The sequence below is a fragment of the Carex rostrata genome, chromosome 29 (genome assembly GCF_964058835.1).
Source record: "Carex rostrata chromosome 29, lpCarRost1.2, whole genome shotgun sequence".
Lineage (NCBI taxonomy): Eukaryota > Viridiplantae > Streptophyta > Magnoliopsida > Poales > Cyperaceae > Carex > Carex rostrata.
This window is the reverse complement of record NC_135946.1, coordinates 6,634,832-6,641,703: the sequence shown is the minus strand read 5'-3', so window position 1 is coordinate 6,641,703 and position 6,872 is coordinate 6,634,832. Positions and strand designations below refer to the sequence as shown.

The following is a 6,872-nucleotide window of genomic DNA, read 5'->3' as shown; positions in this document are numbered from 1 at the left end:
GCATGGTAGGTTAGGAGAGAGAAAGATATATATCAGCTATGCATCCATGTGCAACCATGTGCTATTCATAAAATACCTTGGGTTCTGTTATCGGGTCGGATTCCTGCCTTCTATGTACCCGATAGAGCTAATATATGGAGCTTTATATATATATATATATATATGGGCTATGGTGCATTGCAATGCATGGAGGGGTTTGTGCATTGGATCATAAATCTAAAATTCAAAATCCAAATGACCGATCCAAACCGTTCATCTTGTTCTCCATATTAATATGTGCTTGGAGACCAAATTTTACATTTTTCTGAATTTCTTTACTATTTATTAAGTATTTTACAAAATTGTTGATCCAACGGTGGCTTAACAAAACAGTAAAATCAGCAGCCACCGTTGGATCGACAATTTTGTAAAATACTTAATAAATAGTTAAAAAATTCAGAAAAATGTAAAATTTGGTCTCCAAGCACATATTAATATGGAGAACAAGATGAACGGTTTGGATCGGCCATTTGGATTTTGAATTTTAGATTTTATGGTCCAATGCACAAACCCCTCCATGCATTGCAATGCACCATAGCCCATCTCTCTCTCTCTCTCTCTCTCTATATATATATATAGGGTCTGTCTAAATTGATGCTGGCAGCATTTCAGCAGAGGTGCTGCCGGGGCTATATTTAGCCGTGTGATGTCCAAACAACAAATCCAAACCGTTAGATGTTTAATCTATATTATAATCTACTTGGAGACCAAACTTTACATTTTTTGGAATTTTTTTACTATATATTAAGCTGGTTTGAAAACCGTTGATTTCAGTAAATTTCTGCAGCATTGAAATCAGCGGATTTCAAACCAGCTTAATATATAGTAAAAAAATTCCAAAAAATGTAAAATTTGGTCTCCAAGTAGATTATAATATAGATTAAACATCTAACAGTTTGGATTTATTATTTGGACATCACAAAATAAAAAAAAACAGCAGTAGCACTGCCGGCAGCAAATTAGCCACATCCTATATAAATATATATATATATATATATAGAGAGAGAGAGAGAGAGAGAGAGATGGGCTATGGTGCATTGCAATGCTTGGAGGAGTTTGTGCATTGGACCATAAATCTAAAATTCAAAATCCAAATGACCGATCCAAACCGTTCATCTTGTTCTCCATATTAATATGTGCTTGGAGACCAAATTTTACATTTTTCTGAATTTTTTTACTATTTATTAAGTATTTTACAAAATTGTTGATCCAACGGTGGCTTAACAAAACAATAAAATCAGCAGCCACCGTTGGATCAATAATTTTGTAAAATACTTAATAAATAGTAAACAAATTCAGAAAAATGTAAAATTTGGTCTCCAAGTACATATTAATATGGAGAACAAGATGAACGGTTTGGATCGGCCATTTAGATTTTGAATTTTAGATTTATGGTCCAATGCACAAACCCCTCCATGCATTGCAATGCACCATAGCCCATCTCTCTCTCTCTCTCTCTATATATATATATATATATATATAATATATATATATATACACAGTTCCATGTAGGGGTAGAAGAATATATATAATATCTAATTTGTTCTTAATTAAATTACATCCTAGTAAAAGAACATCTTTGCTTCAACTTTGAACAACACACACACACACATATATATAGAGGAGGGTTGAAATGCCTTCATTTTTTAAAACTTTAATAATTTAAAATTTTAAACTTAAAAGTCAAAATAAAACCGTTAGATGTGATCTATGTTATTTTCTCTATGTGCTCATAAAAAATTATCATATTTCAATTTTGTTTTTATGTGAATCAATAAGTTCAAAAATCAACGTCTAGAAATCATCCACATTATTGTGTTTTTTACAAGCTCTTGATGACAATTAAAATAAAATTGAAATGTCACAATTTTTTACACGTGCATAAATAAAACGATGTAGATCATATCCAACGATTTTATTTTTACTTTTAAGTTTTAAATTTTAAATTATTAAAGTTTTAAAAAATAAAAACATAATAGAGACACAAAAAATAAAGGCATTTGAACCCTCATGTATATATCCTAACCAAACAAGAGGAAGTAACCAAATTAAGTGAGTAATTAATTAATATGAGTATCATGTTGGATAGGTCATACCATGTTGGCCTTTTTTGTTTGTTTATTGTAATATTATTACCCCATCCTTTGACTGATCTTCTCTCTTAATATAAACAATAATTTTATATGCACTTTTTAAGTTGTTACTTGACATGATGAGTCAACTCATAAACTTATATATATATCCCAAACCCTAATCCATATATATATATATATATATATATATATATATATATATATATATATATATATATATGGGTTATAGTGCATTGCAATGTATAGGCATTCTTGTGCATTGGATCATAAATCACCGATTTAAAGTTCAAATGACTGATCCAAACCGTTCATCTTGTTCTCCATATTAATATGTACGTACTTGGATACCAAATTTTATATTTTTTGGAATTTTTTTACTATTTATTAAGCCACTTTGAAAATCACCAATCTGGTGGTTCATAAATTTTTACTGTTTTTACTGTTCATTTGGATTTTCAGATTTTCAAAGTGGTTTAATAAATAGTAAAAAAATTTCAAAAAATATAAAATTTGGTATCCAAGTACATATTAATATGGAGAACAAGATGAACGGTTTGAATATGTCATTTGAATTTTGAATCGGTGATTTATGATCCAATGCACTAGGATGCCTATGCATTGCAATGCACCATAGCCCATCTCTCTCTCTCCTCTCTCTCTCTCTCTCTCTCTCTATATATATATATATATATATATATATGATCTCAATGATTTGCACGGTACCAAATGATGAGCTTATTATGAGCTGGCCTCCAATTGTCAAGAGGACTCTCTGAAAAGGATGATATATATGCATGACCCATTTATTTTGGCCTTAAATGGGACACTGGCAGGAGAAACCTTTTGGTCTTTTCTGCTCTCTCTTCTGCTTAAATATTAGAGCTCACCACTCACACACTCATTCGATCATCACTCACCACAACTCATAGAAACACCAACATATATTATATATTAGAGCTCTTTGTTATCTAGGTAAGCCTAAAGAGTTATATATCCTGATCTCAAATGTTTTCATTTGCTTTAATTCATTTTTTCTTATAAAGTTGTAACATGCATGACCGTATGATGCGTGCTCCGTTTATTCTATTTATTGCTTTTACTACTACCAATGTGTATGACATATTTCATAACCTTTCTTTTGCACAAAGTATTTAAATTTCCATGTGTATTTAATTATATCTGTCCACTCACATATATGTTATTTGGTATGTTTTTGCATAGTATTAATTAATTTAAGTTTTTTTATTTTTGGGTTTAGAAAGCTGTGTTCCAAAAACCAAATAACATTTTAAATTACATGTAATTTGACATGCAATGCAAGTAAAGTGATCAATTACATGCATACATCATAAACATTCATATATACATATACTTCTCTCTAATCATTTTTGTTTTTTTTTGGTCCTTCTAGTTATGAAAGAAATTATGGCAATGAGCAAGAGGAGAAGGGTGGTATTCACTTCCTTTTATGTCAAGTACTTGGCCTACCTCTTTCCCGTTCTGATGCGCATCAAAATGTCGACCGATAAAAACGATGAATGGAACCAAAATCTAGATATAAAAAAGAGAGTGAGGTTTGAGATTGACATGGCAATGGTAGTATCAGTGGGCACACATTTTAAATGGACACAAAACCTGAAACAAAAACTAGAACTAAATTCCACGTATCAATGGAATTGGAAGGTACCCATAATTACAAGTGTTATAGAAATAAAGGAACACCAACCAATATATTTCAATGTGCCCAACTCTGTGAATTATTATTATTCAAGTGTAGAAATGAGGAGAAGAGAGAAAAAGAGAAGGATAGAAATGGAGGCAAGAGAGAGAGAGGAGGTGAGACAGTGCATAGATTTGTTGAGAGAATTGGTGCCTATAGGAGATAATGAGGAATGTACCATGAATGAGTTAATGGGTGAGGTGGCGAGTTACGTGGCATGTCTCCAGTTACAGGTTGGAGCGCTGAGATGTCTCTCTTCATGTTTGTCTTCAAAAACCCTTGCTTGAATATAAAGTAAAATTGGGCTTGTTCAAAAGTGAAAAAAAAATGGGAAGGATGTTTTGGGTTTTTATTTTTTATTTCAACTTTTGCAAGCTAGCCCTCCTCCAATTAATTAGGTAGACCTGGCATATAGACTATTAGTGGGCTGCTCCTCTCTTTTCTATTACTGGGCTGATTTTGGGCCTTTTAATTAAAATATTTTCACTCATGATGATGATATTTTCACTACTTCTGTTTTATTTATTTGATCCGGTTTGTACGTGAAATCAAAGAAAACAAAATCATACCCTGTTTATTTCAATTTGAGACCATCAAGTTTTTTTTATTGAAAAGGAAAATGTACAAAAATATTTATGACCACGTTTGAACGTATAAAATTAATATTTTGTAAATCGTAATTGCATATGCTATTATTTTAAATTACTTTGCTATTTTTCTGCTTTCAAGAATAAGTAAATATATAAGGGGGTATTTTATGTATCCCCTCAAAAGTTTCAAAATTATGCATTTCTCCCTCCAAAAAAATAATAAAATAAGAAAAAAGAGTAATAAGATAAGAAAAATTACCGCAAAAGTGAATAATTCATACACGGATCATGTCAAATTGGATCATAAATCGTTTTAGAGTAGGCTTAAAATGTACCATTAGTTTTGTGTCCCAACCATATACCACATCTCTATCTCTATTTTAAAAATTTAAACAGTTAATCTGAACCTCTCAACATGATCTCTATATTAAAATTCTCTTAGAGACCAAATTTTATAATTTTTTTAGAATTTTTTTACTATCTTCCGAGATAGATAAAAAAATCATTCTTTCTAGATCATTCAAAAACATTTATTTTGTACCTATCTAAAAAAATAGTAATTTTTTTCAAAAAAATATATAAAATTTGATCTCTAAGCAAATTTTAATATGAATATCATGTTGAGCAGTTCAGATTAACTGTTTGAACTTTGAAAACAGAGATATAGATGTGAATCATGATTGGGATACAAAACCAATAGTATATTTTAACTCTACTCATTATTTTTTATTTTACCAAATCGAGTTGAATTCCAAATTATCATTAAATTGATTTCATCCGATTCATACTCAAGCCCAACCGGATCCGTTAACCCTGCCCGATTAGGGATGAATTGTCATCCTAGCTCACTGATGCTATTTCAAGTTGTTGATGCACAGCGCAGCCTCTTAATTTGTGGCTCGGATCCCATGTGACCACTTTCATTGCTACTCTTTAGTTCAAATTCCTATACCATGGGTCCAAAATGTCAAATTCCTAATAATATATATATATATATATATATAGAGGTTGGCTAAGATCAATGTGGTAGTTTCTGAGCTTTGGTGTTACCAATTCGTTTTTTCATTTTTCAAAGTTCAAAACGTCGATCCGAACCGTTCAAGTTGTTCTCCATATTAAATTGTGCTTGGAGACCAAATTTTATATTTTTCTGAATTTGTTTACTATTTATTAAGCCACTTTGAAAACAGCTGATCCAACGGTGGCTTCTGATTTTACTGTTTTGTTAAGCCACCGTTGGATCAGCGATTTTCAAAGTAGCTTAATAAATAGTAAAAAAATTCAGAAAAATGTAAAATTTGGTCTCCAAGCACAATTTAGTATGGAGAACAACTTGAACGGTTCGGATCGATATTTTGAACTTTGAAAAATGAAAAACGAATTGGTAGCACCAAAGCTCAGGAACTACCACTTTGATCTTAGCCAACCTCTATATATATATATATTTATATTTAATATTTCTAGTTGACATACTACAAGTTATTTTGTTTAAGCTTTTATTCAGATATTTATTTTATATTTTCCATTATATTATGTTGGTTTTTATTGTTGGACATGTAGTGAAAACATATAGCACTTTACCAATTAATAAAATTCAAATGTAGTTGATGAACCTTTTATTTAGCGAAATAAGATTTGCATTTAGATTGGTTTGACATATATAATTTTTTTTTGACATTTTTTTAAGTAGCAGGCATAGCACCTACTATAATATATTAATTTAATGAAAGAACTATATATAAACATACAATATACAATTAATTAAAGATATGAGGATACAATTAATTCACTTGTAATTATTCAAGAGTAGTTATTAAATTTCTTTCAATAAAACAATTTGTTTGTTAAGCAGAGGTATCAACTATTAATTGTTGAATAGCTAGCCTACTATATATATATAATGATAAATTATAGGAAAACTTTCTCCACTTTGAATGGTAAGGGCTGGTATATATATACTGTATACATGTGTGTGATCACATAAAGGTAAACAAATATTTGGCCACATCTAGTTTGGATTGAAGCAAAACACAGTGGTACTGGTACAGACACTGTACTCCCAATGAAAGCGGGTTAAGAGTTTAAAAGCTAATTAAGGTAGATATAAAGAAATATAAAAAGAAGATATATAGGTAAGGTAGATTGATAGGTTTGCTGGATGCATGGATATGATCGAGGTAGTTACTATTTGAGGCACTGAGCATCGGACGTGTCATGTTTCCTAAAAAACAAAATAAATTTTGCTCAGTGGGGGCCTATCCCATAGCTCGACACGTGTGCTATTTCCTGTGACCAGTCCCACGTGGAAATTTGGTACCGTTGTTGCATCGTTGTTAAATTGATACAATAATAATTACAGTAACTACGACGAGAGACAGGGTCAGACGGGGGCGGATCTACCCCTGCCGATATTGAGTCATTCTATTATTT

The 6,872-nt window shown here is 31.0% G+C and overlaps 1 long non-coding RNA gene across 1 annotated transcript; it reads left to right on the top strand.

Annotated features, from left to right (window-relative positions):
- Positions 1-3,016: 3,016 nt before the first annotated feature.
- Positions 3,017-4,204, top strand: LOC144546382 (uncharacterized). Its single transcript, XR_013508758.1, has 2 exons — positions 3,017-3,104; positions 3,544-4,204. It is a non-coding gene; the product is annotated as an uncharacterized LOC144546382 (long non-coding RNA).
- The last annotated feature ends 2,668 nt before the right edge of the window (positions 4,205-6,872 follow it).